Source organism: Panthera pardus, unplaced genomic scaffold (assembly GCF_024362965.1).
Source record: "Panthera pardus isolate Hobbes unplaced genomic scaffold, ASM2436296v1 HiC_scaffold_13, whole genome shotgun sequence".
NCBI classification, from domain to species: domain Eukaryota; kingdom Metazoa; phylum Chordata; class Mammalia; order Carnivora; family Felidae; genus Panthera; species Panthera pardus.
Genome location: NW_026526688.1, coordinates 148,550,473 through 148,577,290, shown reverse-complemented (window position 1 = coordinate 148,577,290; position 26,818 = coordinate 148,550,473). Strand labels below are relative to the sequence as shown.

The window sequence follows — 26,818 nt, the reverse complement described above, 5'->3', positions numbered from 1 at the left end:
TCTTGACCTTTTCTTCCCAAATGTAGAATACCATATTAAACACTCTATCAGCAGTCACCTTTTTCCTTGTCTGTTTCACAAAGATCTCTCATTCAGCTGAGGCTACTATAAAAAATACCATAGACTTGATGGAGCCTGGGAACTTTGATATCAGGGTGCCAGTAGGATTGGGTTCATGATGCAAGTCCTCTTCCTGGCTTCCAGAAAGCTGCCTGTCTCTTCACATGGTGGACAGAAGAAGCTCTTTTTCTTCTTATAAGAGCAATAATCCCATCACGGGGGCTTCACCCTCATGAGCTCATCTAAACCTAATTATCTCCCTAGGGCCCTACCTCCTAATACAACATATTCGGGAGTAGGGCTTCAACATATCAATCTGGGAGGAAACAAACATCCATAATATAAGGTGAACCCCCAAAGGCAGCAGTAGGAGATTGCCACTTTGTACTTCCAATGCCCAGGAGGTTTTATGTTATCTAGTAGGCAGTCATACATTATTCTATATTTCTCAGTTGCAGTATTTTTTATTTTAGTAATTCATACAGGAATGTAACAAAAGTGTTTTTTTGAGTTAAATAAGTACACGTCATGGCTTATGTCATAGACTGCTAACCATGTTTTCATTGTAAGGGAAATGAAGGAGGAGGAGGGACAGGGGGAGAAACAACAAGAGAGAAAGGAAGAGAAAGGGAAGGAAAATTCAGCACAAATACCGTCATAAATACCAATTCACAGGTTGCATCCTTATGCCACCAATTTAATGCCACACTTGTGATCTAGCAATAGCTCTTTATTGATATTTCCCTTGTAAATGTAAACCCTGGCATTTTCAAATGGTATGGTTGGTTATAGAGGAAATTACATCTGTTTTACTTAACTGTAAAATATCAGGACATGTTCTGGTCCATCAGTATTCTAAAATGACCTACTGTCTCTGGAGGGTGGCACCATAACTAACACAAGAAGGCTATTCTGGTGCTTAGAGTCTACCTTCTTGTTTCCCACCGTCACACATAATCCTCACACTTCCTATCACATTAAGGCGGAAAGTGATGGGTGGAATAATGCCTACATTTTGATATCTGAATCTAACATGTGTTTTTAATTGTAGGTTTTAAATGTATATATTTAAATGTGCATAATTATTAGCATCTATTTCTTTTCATTACCTGGCAGTTTGTTGTTGTTTCTGGTGTTGTTTGGTATTGCCTTTGGAACATTAGTTCACTTTGTGTTGATGAGGCCAGGAATCTCATAGGTCTATTAGGTTAGTGCCTCATAACATTGTTTACATGAATCAATAAATACATAAGTGAGGAAAGAAAGTGAGACATGGAGGGAGAGAGAAAGAAAAGAGGAAAAAAGGAAGTCATATGACAATCCCAAAATGAATAAGCAGGACTTATTTTTAAAAATCAGACTTATTTCAATACTTACTAAACCTTGTATATCTTTTTCCCATTGAGAATATACTAGAGTTGGATGTGTTTGCATTTGACAAGAGACCATATATCTATGACGCTTAGAAATCAGTGAAAAATATAACAATGATTAATTGAATTTGACTTTAATTCTTTTTTTTTGGCCTTAATAAAACTCATATTTTGTATACTACCCAGAGAATAACAATACTTTCTGACTGAGTTATTCAAATATAGCATACAAGATTTGCATTAAATTTAAATAAATATTTTCTTAAAACACCTGTTAAAAATTAAAACTTAAGTTTTATTTATGGGATCAAGTCTATAGGAAAATAATACATTTATAAGCCTATCATGCAGTTTTTCAAACTTTATGGTACCAAATAATCTCCCGGAAAAACTGTTAAAATGAGATTCCCAGTGCACCTCTGAGATTCTGAGTCTGGAAAGAGGGACTAAAAACTTTGCATTTCCAACAAGCTCTCAGGTGGTGTTGACACAGTCCCACATACTACACTTTGAGTAATAATAGACTGGGACATAAAACTTACCTAAACTTTAAAAGTTATTTTCTGATATTCAGTTCTGATTACATTGAATTAATCAACTAGTAGCAAAGAGGTGAATTTTTATAAAGTTTGACTAGAAACTGGTGAAAACAGTTTTTCCTTCTATCTAATGTAATCTTATGAACACATGGCTTCCATTGAGGAACATGGGCCTCTAGAGAATCAAAGTAAGTAAATCAAATTTCAAAACATATTCCTCTGTTTGCTATGTGAGCTATGTAATACCAAGCTTCTAAAGTAATTTGATTTGAAAATAAGAATTGCTTTATTATACAATTCTCAAAAACTACTGAATTTTGGCAACATGAATTCAGACTTAAAATATGCCAAAGTCAACAGAATAAAAGCACATTTTAATAATTTGTAGGAAACATACTTGAAATAAATGATGACTCCTATATTATTATGCTGGTTATTAACACTTATTGAAAAACAGATAAACTTTTAATAAGATGGTATCATTTTTGGCATAGAGTTGTTCCATCTTGGACATGCAATAGTTGAAACAGGGTAGATGGCATTCTACAGAGACATTTTTACCATTTCAATTCATTTCCACACTTGGTTTACCCTTGCGTACATTTCCTTTTGTCTTTTTCACATATGCCTAGACTAATACTAGGATTAACATTTGACAGGTCCATTTGTTTCCTGGTCATCTTCTTCACAATCTTCTATTATAAAATCACCATGTTCAGTTTATCTTGGTTTCTGTGGAGACAGATTTTGGGCATTATTTTCAGTACTATAATATGATCTCATATGTGACATGATTTAGAAAAACAAATGGAGGATTTCAGTGTATTTAAACACATCAGTCCTCAGGAAAAGCACATCATACTCTTAATTAAGGCTTGAGAATTTTGGGTTCTCTGACTTTTGAGTCTCATCTTGGATAACAGGTAATATATTCATGGACAATCAAATATCACCTGATTCTAATCTTTTGTTTGTTAGAATAAGCTGAAAACCATTTATAAAATGTATATTACTCACTGATAATTTTTTCAAAAAAAATTTAAAGAAGTAATGACCTGATGTTGGGATCTGAAGGTGAGTTCAGGATTTCAGTGCTTCTGAATTGATAGCAATTATTGTACAAAAAGAATGGTGTGGAAAATGGAGAAGATGTGCCCCATCATTTCTGCTTGTGGGATTTTCTAAAATCTCTTTTATTTCTTTGACTAAATATATGACATTGACTTTGTTTATAATTACTTTGACCTTTAACTTGAAGTTTAAATTTTATAAGAAAATGTTGTATTGAGTAGCATCAAGCTCTCCTTTTTGCAAATGTGTATTATTTCAAAAATTTAAAAATAGACTCTTAATAGTAGAGAACTACCTGATAGTTACCAGAGGGGAGGTAACTGGGGAGATGGATGAAATAGCTGAAGGGGATTAAGTGTACAGTCATCAGTGTGAGCACTCAGTAATGTAGAGAGTTGTTGAACCACTATGTAGCATACTTGAATCTAACATAACACTGTATGTTAACTATATTGGAATTAAAATTTTTTAAAAATAAAAAAAATGAAGCAACCTTTTCAAAGTTACTTTATCCCCAGCACCAATGCATTTTCCATTACCTTTTCATTATCCAAAATAGTTTCTATTTTTCTGCATAATTAACTCTGTATAATAGGCTATTTTGTTTCAATGATTCATCTTTTATGATATATTTTCATTTTATTTGTAATTTGGCTGAAAAAAATTTGACTGTTTCAAAATTTTATTATTGTGGTTTTAGGGAAATTTTTTTTCAAAGTCCTTAAATCTATCTATCTATCTATCTATCTGCCTATGGCATACCAATTACTGTGAATATCTCTCAGTCTTCTACTTTCAATAAAATGCCAGCTATAAACAACATCAAAAGTTACATTCTATTTTGTATCATCAAATCACTGAATATTTGGTTTTACTAGTAGATGATAGAAAAACTTTACCAAGAAAGATTTAATTTTTATAATTTATCTAATGCCACAGTCCTGAGTTAAAGCCAATGTGGCAAAATAAGCAGATAAGAACAAGGAAAATGCCATCAGCCCCGAGTTCTGCTTCATATGTTAAAGATTTGAGGTTATTTAGTAGAACAGTCTCTTCTATCCCTAGACAAAAGTTGTTACCATAATGTTCTACCAAAACTGATGGTCAATAAAAAAAAAAAAAAAAGCCTTTGCCCATTATTTACCTTATAGTTTGCAAAATATTTTTACTTATATGTCTTCAATTCAGAAATAAATATCTGCTTTTCAACAGCAAAAGAACTGGGTTCACTTGCATAGAAAGAATTACAAACACATGTCAAATGGTCCCAGATTACATTAATTTGATTGAATAGGATTATTTACAATATTAAATCACTTTTACTGATTCAATTTGTCAAAGTATTTATAAATACTTATCCTGAAACTTCTTTTTAATTATATATTTTTTCTGCCAAGTAACATTCATGTTCTAATACCAGGGTCACAACATCCACACCATTCTCAAGTCAGAAACCTGGCTCACTCTCACTCACTCCTTTATAAAACCAGTCCCTGTTGCTTGTCATTCTACTTTCTAAACATTTCTTTAAACTCTGCCTTAACTCTCCTCATGTCATTCTGTGGGTCCTGTAGTCTCACAACAATCTAAGGGGCCAGTCTGTCTCCATTATTGTCTTCCTTGCATGCTGACCAGTGTCATTTTCAACATGCAAGCCTCTCTCTCATTTGTATTTCTTGGCCAGCTCCCAACATCTCTCCTTACTTATCTTATATAATCTAGCACAGCGTCTGCTTTTGCTTGGTCTGTTCTTCTGGTCTGTTCAAGGTGTCCCTTTTGGGTGTTTCCATAGCACTTACTATTTCCATATCACAGCACTTATCTTTACTTATCAAGGTCCCCACCAGTCTCTAAGTTCCTTGATGTCAGGCAATGTGTTTCAATTGTCTTTGTATTTCCAGTATGTTTCCCAAGGCTTTGGAGCATAGTTTGGTCAACAAATGTTTAACTTGTAAATAAAGGAATGATAATTATGCTACTGATTATGCTACTGAAATGCTACTGATTTTCACATATGCTTTCACAGGACTCAGCCAAATATGAAGATCCTTGTCTTTGCCTTTATCATGGCTCTCATGGTTGCCATGATTGTAAGTATACCCGGGAATTTTGAATAATATGGTCTTTGTAGTTATCCAAGGATTCTCCTTATTTCTTGTGTTTTTGCTTGTGTTTGCATTTTCCTTAACTCAGTTTTATAGATTTTAATGGTTTTATATAGACATTTTCTTTGAATTAACCTAGAAATGTTCATTATCGATTTAAAATAAATCTTGGGTACACACACACAAACATTCTAAACACAGAGAGACACTCAAGTATAATTAGTTTAATGTAAAAATAAAATGTTTAAAAGAGCTCCATAAAGTTGTGAGATTGAGAAGCACTTAAATATTATATTATAAAAGACACTTAAATATTATAAGCTCCAGGCCAACCAAATGTCCTGCCTATATTGCCATTTACCTGTTTGTCACCAGGTAAATTTGACCTCTCTGAGGCTCTTTCTTCCTCCTCCACCTCCTCCTCATTTCTTTATTTCTTACTCTGTTAACATTAATGGCCTCTTTCACGTTGGTATATTTCGTGTTCAGTTACTGAGAGATTCATTAAGATATGTAATAATACTTCAACTAATCCAACAAGTTCTTGTGCATGTTTAAAAACATTTGGTTAACACAGTTTATCACATAATTTTTAATAAAGGATACAAGTGGGAAAAATAAAAATCTAAGAATAGAGAAAAATATAATACCAGACTCTATGAGCACATAAACATTTGAATGTGAGTAGCTTCTGAGCAACTTAAAACATATCCACATAAAAAATATTTGTTTTGAGCAATTCCAAAGCTTAGCTTCTGAATTTCACTCTCATTCACACGTGATAGATTTTCTTCCCTTTTATACACACAAAATAATTTGTACCAGAGTGAATTGATATTAAAATGTAGCAAGTTAGTTATAGCAAAAATTTATTCTTCACTCCTTTTAAAGATGGCATTAAACAAAAAAGAAAAAACTAGTTTAATGTATCAGTTACTAAGGCTTGGCCTCCATTATGTTTAATCATAATTGTGGCAACTAATGCATTTTTATACTCAATTTAGAGTTATAAAATGAAGATGTTCACTATTTTTTCTTTTCTTCTCTTTTTTTTCCCCCAAGGGAGCCGATTCATCTGAGGAGGTAAGACACATTTTCATTCACTGGAAAAGTTGATAATTAAGTATATATTAAAATTTTAATCTGTTCTCTATTTTTACAGAAGCATCATTGGCATAAAAAACATCACCATGTAAGTATTTTCCTGATAATGTGAAAATATGTACAAACATATTTTATATTTTCATCTCCAAGCATTTATTCTATAAGGAGGATCATTACTTATCTCTCAACATATCTGTATAACGAATGGCTAAAATACATATTGATTTTATTTTTTTTTATGTTGCACTGGTGAAAGACGCAAAAGTCTTTTGCCCTAGTACCATTTAAATGTAAACTCATAATGTCATCCTGAAGAGACCAATTATTCCGTCAGAACTTAAGTAACTTAGTCTGGCAAATAATTACTTTGGCTACAGAATATTTGAAATTCTGATTCTCTTAAGTATAATATATGCCTACTGGAGAATAGAGGCTGCTAAAAACACATATTATATGGTAAGTTTCCACCTTCTGATTCTTTTGCAGGGTGGTGAAGTCTTAAGTTAAATTGACCATGTTAAATAAGTTGAAAAATTTCATTTGTTTAACATTTTCCTTAATGAAATATATCCTTGATATCTCATATTATTTTCACATGTCATATCAATGTGATAAGCTCTCAAAAATTCTTACTAATATAGTAAATAAGTGAATTTACAATAGCACAAAGTAAGACTCCAAAGGAGGGATGAATGATATTTGGACAGAAGTAAATATTAAAGAATATGGGAGTTGTAAGACACAGCAAGATCACCCAAAGTCAAGAGTGAGAAGTAACAATTCCATCTAACCTCGAACTAGTAAATTCCTCCTTCCTGGAATATTCAAGGATGGTCAAAGTAGGAGGTTGGAGGGTTATTTTAAAGAATATCCAAACCTTTTGTGAGTGTTTGGCTGTAAGGAGGGGTCCCATAGTATTATAAAACAACAAAATTATCAACAAACAGTATAAAAAATGTGAATGCTGTATCATTTTTATCTTCTTTTAAATATTTTCTTATAAAAAAGTGAAAACCTGACCAAAAGTTTGAGAAAAAACCATGTAGATGATATATGAGCCCCTACCAAGTTTAACAACCTAAGTTTTTCATCAAAATTATTGTGAAATATTTGCAAGGCCATTGTCTTAATTCTCTGCAATTGTTCCTTTCCTTTTGTTTGTATACAGGGAGTATATTTCCCAAGTTGGCAATATTGGCAGCATCCACAATTTCAGAGATATCACAGAGATAAATAACCTTACAATGCTTCCCAGTTGCTCCAGGACAAGATTACAGAGGTAAACTGGGTCTAGTGAAATTCTATATTCCAGAAGTATCAGTGGTGACAGTCTAAATAAGAAAAAACAAAAGCAAGGCATCAAACCCAAAGCACCCCAATTTAGGAGATGTAGCCTGGTGTAACTCTCCTGAAGGGTAGTTACTTACCTGTTTGCAAAAGAAAACTTCAGTCCTGGGATGGGTAAAGGGCATTTGGGGATGGAAACAGCTGTGTTTGTATCCTGGTCCTGACAACTACTATGTCATGACCTTGAATTATTCCTAATCTTTTCTAAACTTCATTTTCTCATGGATAAACAAGTCTTACAGTGACACTTAACCAATTTATAGAATTGGTGAGACTATTAAAAGACAAACGACATAGAAGACCTTAATCAGAATTGTCCCAGAATTGTCACTGCAGGCTGCCCTCCCACTAAATCTATGCCTCGATATTGTTTAAACATTTCCTTCTAAAATGTAGTCTTTGGAGTAGCTGCAACAACAGCGTCTGGGAAATTGTCAGAAATAGGGAGTCTGAAGGCAACCCAGACCTATTGAGTCAGAATCTGCATGTTAAAAAGATCCCATTATGATTCAAACACAACAAGTTTCAAAAACTTTGCTTTGGGGATTCTGATAAGCAATTGAAATAGGGACCGATATTCTAATATAATATCAACAAGGAGAGAAGGAAACATTACCAATTTGCTTTTAGAATGACAATTTTATCTAAAATAATATTAAATATTCCAAAATCTATGAAAGATTCAAACTTTCACTATAAAATAAAGCAATGTTTTCTGGAGAAAACTAAGACTGTTCTACATCTCAGAGTTGAAATAGTTCCAAAAGATTTCAATTGTTTTTAAATATACATAGAGACTTCTTTCAAATTGAATTCCCTGTTGCCATTAATGACAGAGCAACGAATCTGAACTTGACTTCTTGAGCATTATTAAGGAATAGCTGAGTAATATTTCAGCAAGGAAGGATATACTAAAAATATTGTTTGGGAGGGATTAATATGGGTGAAAAGAGTAGGCTATAATTAAGCAGAGGGATGGTGGAACTGAAATAGATTGGCAATAGAAAGACTCTAGAGAAATATGAGAAAGGGATCCAAAGAAAGGCAATCAATAGATTTGATGAAGGATTGAAAGAAAGACTAATTCAGAGAAGGAAAAAAAAAAAGAAGAAATGGATACAACTTGTCAGAATTGGAGTAGCAAGTAAAAGTGCTGAGCAAATATGTCTTTCAGAAAGAGTGCTCTGCTGTTGTCCATCTGTTTCTTGGCTTTTGTTGTTTTCCTTCAGGGAATTTTGCTTTGTGTGTGTCAGTCTCAGTAGGGGATGTTAAAGACAATTTGACTATGTTAAGTTTCTAAGAGAATAGCATCCAAACTGAAAAGACAAGTGGGCTAAAATGTAGAACTAAACCACTGAACTTCAAGGGAGAAGTGACAGGAGAGAAAAAAAAACCAGACTAGAAATTCATTCAATCAATTTTTCAATATTCATTTTAATTTTTTTTTAACTCTGTGAAGTACCAGGAAAAGTATATAAGTAGTTTGGCTAGGAGATTTGAAGACATAGAAATAAAGGAATTCTTTAATAGATTGGAAAGAAACAATTGGAAATAAATACGGTTCCTTTTGTTATTATTGGAGGAAATAAGGGTCCAAACGAAATTCATGTTCATTCAGGCATGAGCTATTACTTGACCTCATAATGAGCAGCAGTGAGACAGCCACTGGAGATATAAATACAGTTATGCCAGTCTCTTCACACCACAGCTCATTATCTAGTTTTAAAGATGGATATGAAAACAAGCAACCATCAGTCACAATGTCATTGCATAAAGAAGTGAGGTGATTGGGTGGGTTATTTAGGACTGTTTTACCAGCAGGTCTATGGCAGCTGGAGTGAGAGGGATCTAGACAAACAATGAAGACGGCCATCAAGAAACTACCAAAATAATTTAGGATGAGAAATAAGAGCTTGAGGAAAAACAAAGTAATAGAGATAGTAGCAATTTACTCTAAAGCAGAGTCTGACTATATAAATACTTGAGAATAATTCTCATCAGCTCTTCCCTGTGGATGATTTTTAACTAAGGCACAGTTTTTGGTCAGGGAGCTTGTGTCATGTCAAATCAAACGGAACCCAAACTTAGATAAGGAGGGACTTTATTGGTAACAAATTCCATTGCTTAAATGGGGAGAACACTTATATCTCAGAAATCTGCAAGTGTCTCAAAATCCAACAGAAAAGGCTTTTCTTTCACAGGCTAAAAAGAAGAAAGCAAGGATCAGCAGAAACTTTTGAGGGGAACTTGGGCAAGCAGGGGGAATCCAGTAGGATCTAAGAGAAAGTGTAGGCTATGGTTAGTCAATTCTCAGGATAAGTTGATAAGGGGCACACTCCATCCCTAGCGCTTCTTCAGACTTGGGCCACACAGAGCTCAGAGCGTAGAGGAGGGAGAGAAGCCTGATGAATATGAAATCCAGACCAAGCAAAGGGTAACAAATGGGCAACTGTGAACACCTGCTCATTCACGGAGGAATATATTTAGATACAAATCAAAAAACAAGAAAGCATAAGGGTATTAGCAATGACTTGGTCTGTCGTTCAAATTTAATAAAAAGAATGTTTCTTTATCCACAGGTTTGGCGGAAAGTCCTATTTTCTCTCTTACTGATGATGATTCTTCTTATTCAAAAGTCCTTTGACCATCTATTTATTAGATAGAACTACCCGCTGTGCTGTTTGTATTATGTTATGTATTATATTGGAATTTTAAAAAATAGTTTGAACCATCAGTAGTTTCTAGCTTCCCCAACAACAACAAAAAGCTCTTTCAATCAAATAGTGTTATATGAAATGCACAAACTTGAGGTAAATGATCAATATTTTTAAAAGAGTAGTAATGTTAGTCTCTGAACAATTTGATTTTTCCCTGACTTTGTGCTCTGTATTCATAGCATTATAAAACTTTTTTAAAAAGTTCATGCATAATAAATTGATTTATCAAGCATATACTGGTTCTCCCATTGTATTTGTTTCTAGGGTGGCCATAACAAACAAATCACCAAAACTGGTGTTAAGAACAACAGAAATTTGTGATCTCACAGTTCTGTTGACAGAGTCTTGCTCTTTCCAACAGCTCTGGGGTACAATCTTTCTTCGCCTCTTCCTAATCTCTGGCATTTGTTGATAATCCTGGAATTCCTTGGTTTGTAAATGCATTATTTCAATCTCTGCCTCTCTTGTCTCAAAGCAATCCTCTCCTGTGCATCTCTCTTCTTATACAGATAATCATCATATGCAGTTAAGGGCTCACTCTACTCCCTCCAGTAGGACCTCATCATAACTAATCACATCAGCAGTGGCCCATATTTCCAGAGAAGGTCACATTCTGATGTTTTGGGCTTAGGACTTCCACATATCTTTGGGAGAGGGACACAACTGAATCCATACCACCCATTTTTGTTTTGGTTCTCAATAACATTTTTCTGCAATGATTATATGTCAAAAACTCATAATATTCTTCACTATGTCAACATTTCTAAAGGAACGACAAGCAATGCTATTTCATAATCTTCTGGGACAATGATTATGGAAGAAAATAGTTTATGACATAGCAATTCACAACAAACCTAGGTGGTTAATTAAGGGGCATGAAAATTATCTAAGCAATCTCATTTTAGCCTTGAAATCTTCTGTACTAGAAGACATTCCAATTCATGCAATTTGCATGAAATCCCTAGAATGCCAATCAAAATCTTTCCTTTAATTTTAATCATATGCATAAGGAAAACTAATGCACATTTAGCAAGTGGCTTGGAAGAAAATCTCAGCTGTGCCCTGGTTGTAAATATTGCCAGCTAAAAGTTTACAAATTATGCTGAATGACAATGTTTATGATAAAATGTTTTATTCACCAAAATTCATGGAGGCAGCTTCTCTTCCAGAGAAAAACAGCCCAAACTAAAGGCCAATCCCCAATCCCCACAGGGTTGCACACAGCGGAGAGAAGTGTGAAGGGCCAAAGACATTTGAAAGGAACAAAAGGAGGGTGCTGAGACTCAGAGGCTGAGGAAAGAAAGGGAGATAAAGGGAAACTGGTAGAATGCTGAGTTGGGTGGGTTGTGTTTGTGTCCTGAACCGCCTTCTGGCCCTCCACCTTACACACTTTGGTATGTAAGGGACTTCTGAAATTTAACAGATCTAGAACTCTTTCTTGTTCTCCTCCTCGAGTCTTAGAGAATTTCACCTTGTCCTTGTACAGATTCTAACCTAAAGAAAACAGTGATTTTTTTTTCTCCTCTGCCTTTCACTCTTTACACACACACACACACACACACACACACTTGCTATTTGTGACCACAATGAAAGTTTTATTTGTCAAATACTTCAAGTACAGTTTGATTCCAATTACATATGTCTCAATGAGGCATTGCTAATAAATTAGGCACTGAGAAATAATTCTGCTTTGTGATTTTCTTTGAAAGGGGCTACTTTCTTTCTTCTTTCTTTAGTTGTAATGTTTATTTATTTTTGGAAGAGAGAGAGAAAAGAAGGGGAGGGGCAGAGAATGAGGGAGACACAGAATCTGAAGCAGGATCCAGGTGCCGAGCTGTCAGCAGAGAGACTGAAGTGGAATTGAATTCATGAACTGTGAGATCATGAACTGAGCTGAAGTCACTCCCTTAACGGACTGAGCCACCAGGTGCCCCAAAAGGGGCTACTTTCAAGTATGAGCCTTAAAGATTCTGGTCAATGGCCTAGCTCTCAAGTAGATTCCCTTGCATGTACATGTTTTTTTTCATGTTTTAATTATGACTCTCACTTTCTGGTTACATGATTTTGGCCAAGTAACTAAACCTGTCTGAACCCTATTGTGTCTTGTGTGATGACAACTTAAAGGCGTTGCTGGAAAAATTAATGTAATAACATACATAGGCACCTATACGATGCCTGGCAAAGAACAATACTTAAAAATTTCAGCAGGAGTCATTATCACTTTCTATGCTTGAGAACTGAATGCTTTCCCAGAAGTAATTTTATTAAATCTGTACACAATCCTGCTGAAACAGTATAATTGTATACAGAGAAGGAATCCAACACTGAACAGAATTAAGATATTTGCCCTAAATGACACAATTAGTAAATTGTTAGAGAAAAAAACAATCAATATTCTGGTCCATTAGATTCCAAAGCCCCGGCTATTTATCATACTCCAAGAGTGCCTGTATTGGTTTCCTATTACGGCTGCAACAAATTACCACTAATGTAGAGGTTCAAAACAAAACAAACTTATTTTTTATTTTTAAAACCACTTCATTGGTATTCAGATTGAGATGTAAAAGCTGTACATTGACAGCAATGATTACAAAGAGAATGATGTGGAAAATGGAAGAGATATGGTCCATCACCTCTACTGGTGGGATTTTCTAAAAGACTTAATTTTCTTGGCTACATATGTGACATTGGCTTTGTCAATAATGACTTTTACCTTTCACTTAAAGTTGGAGTTTAAATTTTATGAGAAAATGAACTCTTGAATAGCATCAGCTCTCTTTTTGGAAATGTGTGTATTTCAAAGTTTTAAGTCATCATTTTTAACATTGCTTTATTCCCAGTACTGCTTCAATTTTCCACTACCTTTCATTGTCCTTTTCATCATTCAAAATAGTTTGTTTTTGTGCATAATTAACACAGTATAAAGGATTATTTTATTTTAATGACTCATTTATTTAACTCATCTTCCGTTTCTTTGTAATTTGACTGGAAAAAATTTTGCAATATTTCAGACTTTTATCATTGTGTTCCTTGGGAAATATTTTTCAAAGCCCTAACTCTATCTATCTATCTATCTATCTATCTATCATTTATCTATCTATCAATGCAATACCACTTTCTATGAATGTCTCTCAATCCTCTACTTTCAATAAGATGCCAGGGATACACAACACTAAGACCTACATCCTATTTTGTATCATACAATGACTAAATATTTGGTTAGATTGTACATGATAGAAAACCTACACCAAGAAAGACTTAATTTTTATCATTTGTCTAAGGCCACAGTCCTGAGTTTAAACCAGTAAGGCAAAAGAAGCAGATAAGGAAGAAGGAAAACTCCATCAGTCCCAAGTTCTGCTTCATATGTTAAAAACGTAGTCATTTAGTGGAAGACTAAATACTAACTTCTTCTCTCATTAGACATACATTCTTAAGGTATGTTCTATCAAAACTGGTGGCTAAAAGAAAAAAGAAAAAGGCTTTGCCTATTGTTTACCTTACAGTTTGTAAAATGCCTTTATTTATATATCTTCAATTCAGAAACAAATAACCTATTTCTTTTTCAAGAGAAATAGAACTGAATTTACTTGTATGGAGAGAATTACAAACATATGACAAATGGTCCCAGATTCCATTACTTTGGTTCGATAAGGTTATTTGCAAGATTACATTATGTTTACTGATTCAATCTGTCAAAGTGTTTACAAATGTTTTCACTGAAACCTTTTAATTAGATTTTTCCCTACCAAGTATCATTCATGCTCTAATACCAGGGTCACACCATTTACACCATTCTCAAGCCAGGAGCCTGGCTCATCTTCACTCATTCTGTTATAAAACCAGTCCCTGTTGCTTGTCGCTCTACTTTCTAAACATTTCTTTAAACTCTGCCCTATCCCTCCTCATGACATTCTGTGGGCCCTGTAATCTCACAGCAATCTAAGGGGCCAGCCTGTCTCCATCACTGTCTTCCTTACGTGCTGAACGATATCACTTCCCACATGCAATCTTCTCTCTTGGTTGTGTTTCTTGGCTGGCTCCCAACACCTCTCCTTACCTACCCTATAGAATCTACAACTGCTTCTCCTTTTGCTTTACTTTCATGCCCCCATCCTCTTGGTCTTTTCATGCTGTCACTTTTGGGGGTTTCGATAACACTTTACTATTTGCAAATCTCAGCGTTTATCTTTACTTATCAAGGTCCCCACCAGTCTCCAAGTTCCCTGATGTCAGGCATGTGTTTCAATTGTCTTTGCATTTCCAGTATGTTTCCCAAGGCTTTGGAGTATAGTTCAGTCAAGAAATGTTGGACTTGTAAATAAAGAATGAATATGCTACTGATTTTCACATATGCTTTCACAGGACCCAGCCAAATATGAAGATCCTTCTCTTTGCTTTTATCATGGCTCTCATGGTTGCCATGACTGTAAGTATATCCGGGAATTTTGAAGATTACGTTTTTAGTGGTTCTCCAAGGAGTCTCCTTATTTGCATTTTCACCTATGTTTTTGCATTTTCCTGAACACGGCTTACTAGATTTTAATGGTTTTATATGGACACTTGCCTTGAATTAATATAGTAAGCTCACTAGGAATTTAGAATAAATCTTGGGTACACAAACACAGTAAACATATATGGACACTGAAAACAATTAGCTTGATATAAAAATATTTTTTTTAAAAGAGATCCATAAAGATGTGGGAAGGAGAGGCTAATGAAAAACACATATTATCAGCACTAGACTAACTAATTTTCAGAAGCTCTTACCTACGTTGTCATTTTCTCGTGGGTCACCAGTGAAAATTGACTTCTCTGAAATTTTCTTTTCTCCTTCATCTTTCCATCTGCCTCCTCTTCTTTATCCTCTTCCTTCCCTCCTCCCTCTCCTCTTCCACTCTCTAACCTCTTTGTTCTCCTCTCTCCCCTCCTCCTTCCAGCCTCCTCCTTTCCTTCTTCCCCTTCTCTTCTCTCTTGCTTCCTCCTCCTCTACCTACTCCCCCTCCTCCTGTTTGCCTTCCTTCCCCTCCTCCTCCACCTCTTAACCTCTTCAGTCTCCTCTCTCACTTCCCTTTCATCAGCCTCCACCTTATGTCCTTCCCTTATCCTCACTCTCTTCTTTCCCTCCTCATTACTTACCTCCTCCTCATTGTCCTAGTCTTACCTTTGTTTCTTAGTCTGTTCAAGTTAAAGTGAGTCCCTTTTGCTTTGGTATTCTTTCTGTCTAATTATTGAGAAATTCATTAAGAATTAAGAATACTTCTTCAACTAATCCAACAAGTTCTATTTGATGTTTCTGAAAATGTGTTTATGACATCACAGTGTATCACTTTATATTTATTTGCAAACGAACAAAAGTGGAAGGAATAAAATTTGAAGAACAAAGAGAAAAACAATACCAGACTCTACTAGCACATAAAATATTTGCAGATAACTAGCTCTTAATCTACAGAAAATATATCCATGTGTTTAAAACAAGCATTTGTTTTTAGGAAATACAAAGCTTAGTCTTTCAATTGCTCTCCAATCTAATTACAGCAAAAACCTACTCATCACTCATTTTATTTATTTTTTTACGTTCAAGATTTTATTTGAATTCAAATTAGTTAACATACAGCATAAAACATAGTATTGATTTCTGGATCAAATCCCAGCAAATCCCAGCAAGGGCCCTCCATAAGGCCCATCATCAGTTTAGCTCATCCTTCCACCCACTCCCCTCCAGCAACCGTCAGTTTGTTCTCTATATTTCAGAGTCTCTTATGGTTTGCCTCCCTCTCTGCTTCTATCCTATTTTATTTTTCCTTCCCTTCCCCTGATGGTGTTTGTCTCCTCTGATTGACTTATTTCACTTAGCATAATATACTCTAGTTCCATCCTCATGATTGCAAATGGCAAGACTTAATTCTTTTTGATGGCTTAGTAATATTCCATTGCATGGATATACCACTGTTTCTTTATCCATTCATCAATCAATAGACATTTGGACTCTTCTCTTAAATTGGCTATTGTTGATCATTCTGCTGTAAACATTGGGGTGCATGTGCCCCTTATTTTTTTGTATCTTTTGTGTAAATACCTAGTTGTGCAATTGCGGAATTGTAGGGTAGTTCTATTTTTAACTTTTTTGAGACACCTCCATCTTCTGTTTCACAGTGGCTATACCAGCCTGCATTCCCACCAACAGTGTAAGAGGGTTCCCCTTTCTCCACATCCTTGCCAGCATCTGTAGGTTCCTGAGTTGTCAATTTTAGCCATTCTGACAGGTGTGAGGTGGTATCTCATTGTAGTCTGGATATGTATTTCCCTCATGATGAGTGATGTTGAACATTTTTTAATCAGTCTCCTAGCCATTTGTATGTCTTCTTTGGTGAAATATTTTTTCATGTCTTCTGCTCATTTCTTCACTGGATTGTTTGTTTTGGGGATGTGGACTTTGATAAGTGTTTTATACAGTTTGGATACTAGTGTTTTATCTGACGTGTCATTTGCAAATATCTTCTCCCATTCTGTAGGTGGCCTTTTAAGTTGATTGATTGTTTCCTTCACTGAGCAGGAACATTTTATCTTGATGAAGTCCCAATAGTTCATTTTTGCTTTAGTTTCCCTCTACTCTGGTGACGGGTCTAGTGAGAAGTTGCTCTGGTTGATGCCAAAGATTTCCTCCTGAGTTCCTCTCTAGGATCTTGATGGTTTCCTGTCTCAATTTAGGTCTTTCGTCCATTTGGACTATTCTTTGGTGTATGGTGTAAGAATGTGGTCTAGGTTCATTCTTCTGCACGTTGCTTTCCAAGTTTCCCAACATTGTTTGTTGAAGAGACAGTCTTTGTCCATTGGATATTCCTTCCTGCTTTGTTGAAGATCAGTTGACCAAATTAGTGAGCATCCGATTCTGGGTCCTCTATTCTGTTCTGATCTATGTGTCTATTTTTCTGCCAGTACCATACAGTCTTGATGATTACAACTTTTTAATACAGCTTGAAATCCAGAACTGTGATGCCTCCCACTTTGTTTTGCTTTTGCAACATTACTTTCTACCCCTACTTTCTTGAGCGTTTTTATCAAGAAAGAATACAATATTTTGTCAAATGCCTTTTCTGCATCTATGGGTGGGGGGGATCATAGAATTTTTATCCTTTCTCTTATTAATGTGGTATATCATGTTGATTGATTTGTGAATATTGAACCACCCTTACATCCCAGAAATAAATCCCACTTACTGGATCATGCTGAATAATTCTTTCAGTGTACTGTTCTATTTGATATGTAATATCTTGTTGAGGTTTTTTTTTCACCCGTGTTCATCAAGGATTCTGGTCTGTATTTCTGCTTTTGGGTGGGGTCGTTACCTGGTTTTGGAATCAAGGTAAAGCTGTTTTCATTGAATGATTTTGGATGTTTTCCTTCCATTTCTATTGTTTGGAACAGCTTCGGAAGACTACGTATTCATTCCTTTTTAAATGTTTGGTAGAAGTCCCCTGGGCATCCATCTTGCTCTGGACTCTTGAGGGAGATTTTTGATGACTGACTCAACTTCGTTGCTGGTTATACATCTGTTCAAATTTTCTATTTCTTCCCACTTCAGTTCCAGTATTTTATATGTTGTTAGAAATGTATCCAGTTCTTCAAGATTGCCCAATTTGTTGGTATACAATTGCTCATAATATTCTCTTATAATTGTGTTACTGTGGTGTTGGTTGTGATCTTTCCTCTTTCCTTCATGATTTTACTTATTTGGGTCTTATCTCTTTTCTTTTTGATAATTCTGGCTACGGGTTTGTCAGTTTTATTAATTCTCTCACAGAACCAGTGTTTAGATTTGTTGATCAGTTCTACTGGATTCTTATTGCTTCTACATCATTTATTTCTGTTCTAATCCTTATTCTTTCCCTTCCTCTGCTGGTTTTGTACTTTATGTGCTGTTCTTCTTTCAGCTCCTTTAGGTGTCAGGTTAGGTTGTGTGTTTGAGACTTTTCTTACTTCTTCAGGAAGGCCTGAATTGCTATATATTTCTCTCTTATGACCAGCTTTGTGGCATACCAAAGTTTTAGGACTGCCATATTTTCATTTTCATTTGCTTCCGTGTATATTTTTATTTCTTCTTTAGGTTCCTAGCTAACCCATCCTATCTTTAGGAGGATCTTCTCTATCTTCCATATGTTTGTGGTCTTTCCAATTTTTTTTTTCTTGTGATTGATTTCAAGTTTCATAGTATTGTAGCCTGAAAGTTTGCATGGTATGATCTCAATCGTTTTTTGTACTAGTTGAGGTCTCATTTGTGACCCAGTATGGGATCCAATCTGGAGAATGTTCCATGTACACTCGAAAAGAATGTGTATTTGCTGCTCTAGGAAAATGCTCTGAATATATCTGTTAAGTCCATCAGGTTCAGTGTGTCCTTCAAAGCCATTGTATCCTCCTTGATCTCCTCAGTCACTTTAAAGATGTCATTAAACCAACAACAAGAAAAAACTACTTTAGTGTGTCAGTTACTAAGACTTTGTCTTCATTTTGTTTAATCCCCATTGTGACAGCTTAGTGCATTGTAACCTTCAGTTTGGAATTATATAATGAAGATGTTCATTATTATTTTTCTTTTTTCCCAGGGAGCTGATTCATCTGAAGAGGTAAGACACTGTCATGTAACTGGTAAGCTTGATAAGTAAGCATGTATTAACATTTTAATCTGTTCTGCTTTTAACAGAAATCTGTATCTCCTGAGTATCCATATCCTGAAATTCCCAGTGATTATCCGGTAATGTACAAACATTTTCTGTCCCTGAGTATTTATTCTATAAGAAGAATCAATGCTTACCTCTTAAATATATCTATATAGTGAATGGTTATAGTACACATTGATTTTACTTATTTATGATGCACTGGTAAAAGACTCCAAGTCTTGTGCACTAGTAATGACTAAATGGAAACTCATAAGGCCACACAGTAGAAGCTAACTCTTCTCTCTACTTAAGTATCTCTGTCACATAATTGCCTTGGTCAAAAGAATAGCTGAAAATTTAATGATATTAAGTATAATATATGCCTCATGGAGTATAGAGGCTGCTAAAAACACATATGAGGTGGTAAATCTCCACCTTCTGATGCTTTGGGACAGTGATGAAGTCCTTAGGTTAAGTTAATGGACCATGTTAAATAACAGAGAAAACTTCATTCATTTAACATTTTTAAAAACTTTATTTCTTTATTTTGTGAGGGAGAGTGAATGTGAGTGGGGGGGTGGCAGAGGGAGACCTAGAGAGAGAATCCCAAGGTAACAACACCAACCCTGATGTGGGGCTAAAGGCAAGGAACTTGAGATCATGACCGAAGCAAAAATCAAGAGTCAGATGCTCAACCTACTGAGCCACCCAGGCGTCCTTAACATTTTTTTAAATGAATGCAACATTGATATCCTTTATTATTTTGACATGTCATATCAGTGTGATCAGGTCTCAAAAATACTTAGTACCGTAGTAAATAGATTAGTTTAAAATGGCACCAAACAAAAAGAATCAGAAGGAGAGATGAGCGATATTTCATTTAATAGAAGTTTGTAAGGGACTTCTAAGAGATAGTAAGCTTCTTATGACTCAAGAATCAAAAGAGCTCTACCTGACCTGGTATCAGTAACTTCTTTCTGTTTGGAATATTCAAGGATGGGCAAAGTAGGAACTTGGAGGTACTATTATAAAGAATACGGAAACCTTTTGTAAGTGATTGGCTGTAATCAAGGCCCCTGCATGTATTATAAACTGACAAAATTGTCAGCAACAGTAAAAATGTGAATCCTTGATCATTTTTACCATCTTTCAACATTTCCCTCTTAAAAAAGTGAAAACCTATGCCCAAGTTTTAAAGAACAATGAAGTAGATGATACATAAGTTCCTACCAACTTTAACTTTAATCAAAGTTTTGAATGAAAATTATTGTGAAATATTTGCACTGTCATTGTCTCAATTCTCTGCTATTGTCCATTTCCTTTTCCTTGCATACAGGGGAGGTATTCCCAACAATTTCCAAAAACAGGACAACTTTATTTTCAACGTTACCCAGCTCCATATCCATAGGAAATCCCTTTTCCATTACATTCCAGAGGTAAGCTGGGTTTAGTTACATTTGATATTCTCCAGAGGTATCAATGGTGACATTAAAACAAGAGAAAACAAAAGCAAGGTTTTAAGTCAAAAGCAGTCCCAGTTTAGGAAATGCAGTAGCTCTCCTAACGATAATTGTTTATTTAAATGTTTCCAAAAGAAAACTCCTGTCCTGGTATGGTTAAGGAGTCGGGGTTAGGGCTGGGAATACCATTGCTTGCCTCTGGTTCCAAACATTACTGTTTTATGACCTTGAACTATTCCTAATTTTTTCTAGACTTCATTTTCTCTAGGACAAAATGTGATTGTGATGACACTTAAACCAATTCATAGAAGTTGTTAGACTATTAAAAGACATATTACATAAAAGACCTTGATCAGATTTGTAACTGCAGGATGCAAATTCATTTAATCTATTTTTCAATAATGACTCACTGGTTTCTAATTCCCCAAAGTACTAAGAAATGTAATCCCTTAGGATACAATTAGTTTGGCATAGAGATCTAAAGACATAGTGTGGCAGGATTTTCGCACAAAAGTTGTGACACCTAGGCTTTTCTCTCCAGGAAGCAACTTTATTTGTGCCGGCACTACTCAGTCGGGTTTGTACCCGAAGAATTGAGCCCCAACACCACATGGCATAGTGTTGCATGCACTTTTTTATTTTTTTGGTTTCCCGTCCATGGTAACACACAAACATGTAGTCTGATTAAATCGTCTCAAGGTTGTGAAGGATATTGTCACTTATGCACACCTCCAGGTTGCCTTGAGGGGTTTTTGTTTGTTTTTTTTGTTTGTTTTTGTTTTTTTGTTTGTTTGTTTGTTTGTTTTGTTTGTTTTTTTTTTAGGGAGGGGACCCTACAACAATAGAAATAAAGAAGCTCTTTCAAAGATAAGAAAGAAACAATTGCGAATAAATACAACTCCTTGTATAATCATTTGCGAACATACGGGTCATACTGAAATTCGTGTTCATGCAGGCATAGGCTGTTACTTGACCACAGAAGGATCATACAGTGAGACAGCCATTGGAAATATAAAGACCATTAGCCAGATTCTCCGTACTCCACAGCTTACTATTTAGTTTTAAAAATGAATGTATAAACAATCATCAGTCAGAATATCACTTAATAAAGAAGTGAGGTGACTGCATGTGTATTTAAGACTATGTTACCAGCAGGTCTATGGCAGCTGGAGAGAGAGGAATCTAGAAAGACAATGAAGAAGGCCACTGAGAAACTATCAAAATAATTTAGGACAAGATATAAGAGCTTGAGGGAAAAAAAAAAAAAAAAACTAATCGAGATGGTAGCAATTTACTCTAAAGCAGAGTCTGATTATATAAGTACTTGAGAACAATTCTAGTCAGCTTTTCTCTGTGGATGATTTTAACCAAGGCCCAGTTTTTGGTAAGGGATCTTGTGTCATGTCAAATCAAAGCAAACCCAAACTTAGTTAAGGAAAGACTTTATTCGGAACGGAACCCATTGCCTAAATGGGGAGAATGCTTAAATCTCAGAAATCTGCCAAGTGTCTCAAAATCCAAAAGAGAAACCTTTTCTTTCACTGCCTAAAGAGAAGTAAGCAAAGATCAGCAGAAACTTTTGAGGGGAGCTTGGGCAAGCAGGGGAAACCAGTAGGATCTGAGAGAAAGTGTGCACTGTGGTTAGCTGATTCTCAGGGTAAGTTGATAAGGGGGCACGCTCCATCCTTACTGCTTCTTCAGACTTGGGCTAAACAGAGCTCAGAGCCTATAGGAAGGAGAGAAGCCTCTTAAGCCTCTAATCCAGACCAAGCAAAGGGTAACAAATGGGCAACTGTGAACACCTGGCCAGTCACAGGGGAATATATTTAGATACAAATCAAAAAACAAGAAAGCATAAGGGTATTAGCAATGACTTGATCTGTAGTTCAAATTTAATAAAAAGAATGTTTTCTCTTTATCCACAGGCTTGGTGGAAAGTCCTATTTGCTGTCTTTCCTGATGATTCTTCCTATTCAAAAGTCCTTTACCCACCTAGCAAAATTTTGTAGCCCGGGTATAATGAATACACCCAAAGTACTTTTAAAATCATGTGAAAAGTAATTAAAACACTACAGTTTTACTTTTATTATGGTATGTAGTATATCAGAATTTAAAAATAATGGAGCCATCAGTAAATTCTGGCTTTTCAAAATAAAAAAGAAGTCCAATCAAATAGTGTTACAAGAGCAACACGACCTGAGATCAAAGTTCAATATTTTTAAAGCAAAAGTAATGGTAGTCTCTGAACTCTTTGAAATTTCCCTTTTTCTTTCTGTGTTAATTGCATTATAAAATTGGTCTAAAAACTCATCACCCATAATAAATTGATTGATCAAGCATGTACTGGTTCTCCCATTGTATTTGGTTCCATGGGTTGCCATAACAGATTTTCAAAACTCATGGCTAAAAACAACAGAAATTTATGCTCTCATAGAACTGTTGGAAAAGACTTGCTCTTTCTGACAGGGCAAAATCTTTCCTCAACTCTACATACTTTCTAGCAACTTACTGGCAATCCTAAAATTCCATGGTTTGTAAATTCATGATTTCAATCTGTTTCTCTTATCTCAAATCTATCTTCTCTCTCTCTCTCTCTCTCTCTCTCTATATATATATATATATATATACATATCTTCTTATAAAGACAGCAGTCAAATGGATAGCAGTCAAATTTAGTGCCCACTCCACTCTAGTGTGAACTTCTCCCAAATAATTACATCCATAGCAGCACATATTTCCAAATAAGGTCACATTCTGAGTTACTGGGGTAAGGATGTCAGTATATCGTTGGTGGGAGAGACACACTGAACTTTTTCCACCTATCTTTATTTTGATTCCCAGTATAATTTTACTGCAACTATTATATGCCAAAACTCATAATATTCTTTACCATCTCAACATTTCCAGAGAATGACAAGTGATTATTTCATAACTTTCTGGGACAATAATTATGGAAGAAAGTAGTTTATGACATAGCAATTCATGACATACCTGGGTGGTTATTTAAGGGGCATGAAAATCATCTAAGCAATCTCATTTTAACCTTGAAATGCTCTCTGCTAGAGGACTTTCCAGTTCATGCAACCTGCATGAAATCACTGGGATACTATTCAAAATCTTGCCTTTCATTTAAAACATACTCACAAGGAAAACTAATGAGCAAGCCACTTTAGCAAGTGGCTGGAAAGATCATCTCAGCTGTACAATGGTTGTAAATATTGACAACTTAAAGTTTACAAATTACGCTGAATGACAATATTTTGCTGCAACATTTTACTCACCAAAATTCATGGATACAGGGCTTCTGTTCCAGAGAAAATCAGCCCAAACTAAAGGCCAATCCCCAAACCCTATAGGGTTGCACACAGCAGAGAGAGGTGTGAAGGGACCGGAGATATTTGAAAGGAGCAAAAAAGAGGGTGCTGAGACTCAGAAGCTGAGGAAAGAAGCAGAGAGGAAAGGAAGTTGGCAGAATGTTGAGTTGGGTGTGTTATGGGCCTTTAGGCCCTCCACCTTACACACTGGGTGTGTAAGAGACTTCTGAAATTTAACGGATACCAAAGAGCTCTTTGGTGTTCTCCTCCTTGAATCTTAGTGATTTTCACCTTGTCCTTATACAGAATCTAACCTGAATGAAAACAGTGATTTTTGTCCCCTCTGCCTTTCACTCTTTACATATACCCAATGTATATCTGGTAGGTTGTCCCTGCAACACACACGCGCGCACACACACACACACACACGCACGCACACTATATACACCCAGTATTTGTGACCACAATGAAAATGTTACTTATACAGAAGATCAAATGCAGTGTGACTCCAATGACCTATGTCTCAGTTACACAATGAATGCATTAGGCATCTAGAAATAACTCTGCTTTGTGGTTTTCTTTGAAAGAGGACACTTTCAAGTATGAGCCTTAAAGAATCTGATCGGTGTGGCCTATCTCTCCTGTAGATAAACTTACATGGACATATTTTTTTCACGTTTCAATTATGGCTCTCATCTCCTGGTGACATGATTCTGGCCAAGGAATTAAGCCTGTCTGAACCCTATTTTCTCTTGTGTGATGACAACTTAAAGGTGTTGCTGGAGAATTAACGTAATAACGAACGTAAGGCACATATACACAGTCTGACAAAGAGCAAAAGCTTAAAAATGGCAGCAGGTGTGTGGTAAGAACAGTTTCTATACTTGAGATTATCACTTTCTATGCTTTCCCAGAAGAAATTTTATTAAATCTGTACCCAATCCTGCTGAAGTAGTATGATTACATCCAGAGAAAGAATCCAGCACTGAACAGAATTAAGTTACTCATCCCAAATTGCACAATAGGTATATTGTTAGAGAGAAAAAATCAATACTTGGGTCCGTTGGATTCCAAAGCCCAGGCTATTTATAATACCCCCACACCCCCTGTATTCATTTCCTATGGCAGCTGCAACAAATTATCACTAACCTAGGGGCTTAAAACAATACAAACTTATTTTTTTATTTTTTTTAAATTTTTAATTTTTTTTAACATTTATTTATTTTTGAGACAGAGAGAGACAGAGCATGAACAGGGGAGGAGCAGAGAGAGAGGGAGACACAGAATCTGAAACAGGCTCCAGGCTCTGAGCTGTCAGCACAGAGCCAGATGCGGGGCTCGAACCCACGGACCGTGAGATCATGACCTGAGCCGAAGTCGGACGCTTAACCGACTTATTTTTTATTTTTAAAACCATTTCACTGAGATAGAGTTTGAGATGCGAAAGTGGTACACATTTAACGTATACAATTTGATGAGTTTGGGGATAAGTACACACCCAGGAAACCATCACCACTATCAAAATCAGAGACCTATCTATTGCCTCCCATTTTCTCCCACCCCCTTCATCATTTATTGCGATTATAATTTTGTGTGCATGTGTGTGGTAAGAACACTTAGCATAAGATCTAATCACTTAGCAAATTGGAAGTATGCTGTACAGTTTGGTGACTATAGATACTCTGCTACCCTGCACAGGAAGTCTCCAGAACTTGCTTATCAGGCAGGACCACAACAGTGCTTTCTGACCATCACGTTCCCATTGCCCCAACACCAGCCCCTGGAACCACCATTCTACCCTATGCTTCTGTAAGTTTGACTCTTTAGATTCTCCAAATAAGTGAGGCCACACAATGCTTATCTTTCTAAGCATTTCTAAGCATTTCTAAGGTCTGGCTTATTGCATTGACCATAATATCTTTCAGGACCACCCATGTTCCCCCAAATGGCATGATTTCATTAAAAAAAGAGGAATAATATTCCAGTGTGTGTATATACTCCATATTATTTCTGTATTCATCCATCAAGGCACTTCTATTTCCACATCTTGCTACTGTGGCTGCTGCTGCACAATCATGCTACAATGAACATGGGAATGTAGGTGTCTCTTTGATATCCTGATTTCAGTTGCTTTGGATAAATAGCCAAAGTGGAATTCCTAGATCATGTGATAGTTCTAGTTTTTTAATAGATCAACCACACTGTTTCATTGAGGTACAAAACAAATACTGCATCATATTAATTTCAAGTCAATGCCAATGGGATTGCAAGATCTAATGGCAGTTTTATTTTTAACTTTTTGAGGAACCTCCCTACTGTTTTCTGTAATAGCTGTGCAATTTACACTGTACACCTTTTCTCCACAGTTCCCTTTTCTCCTCATCCTCACCAACAGTTGTTATCTTTTTTTTTTTTTTTTTTTTTTTTTTTTTTTACAATAGTCCTTCTAAAGAGAACTTTACAAGGATAGTCTTCCTTTTCCATCTCACACCCTTTGTGGTGATGTTGCCTTATATGTTCAGTTTTCTATGTGTTGCAGACTGTCCTATATGTTGTTATTTTTAAAAAAAAAAATTTACCCTTTATAGAGTTTTAAGACGTAAGTATTAAGACGATTCATATTTACCCTATTTCTATCATTTCTAATGTGCTTCCTTTGAGTAGTTTACAGATTTCCAGGTGTTATTACTTCTACCTGTAGGTATTTCCTTTAATATTTTTTACAAAGTAAGCCGGCTGTCATTGATTTTTCACCTTTGGGAGTATGAAAGATTTATTGTATCTTCACTTCAAAGTATAATTTCAGGTCACCTGGGTGGCTCAGTAGGTTGAGCATGTGACTCTTGATCCCAAGGTCATGGGATTGAGCGCTATTTATTTGACAGATATATTTTCAGTGCTTAAAAAGTTTTCCTATTCTCTTTTCCTTCTATTATTTTTTTCAAAATTAAGTCAGTTGTCATTTGCATCTTTGCAACTCTGGCTACTTAGGATGTTCTCTTTATAACTGCTTTTAAGCAATTTGATTATGTTGTTTGATGTACATTTTTCATGTTCTCTCACCTGCC

At 35.6% G+C, this 26,818-nt stretch overlaps 1 long non-coding RNA gene across 1 annotated transcript; it reads left to right on the top strand.

Annotated features, from left to right (window-relative positions):
- The first annotated feature begins 5,066 nt into the window (after window positions 1-5,066).
- On the top strand, window positions 5,067-22,457 carry LOC109275427 (uncharacterized). Its single transcript, XR_002084137.2, has 3 exons — window positions 5,067-5,133; window positions 18,923-18,943; window positions 22,362-22,457. It is a non-coding gene; the product is annotated as an uncharacterized LOC109275427 (long non-coding RNA).
- The last annotated feature ends 4,361 nt before the right edge of the window (window positions 22,458-26,818 follow it).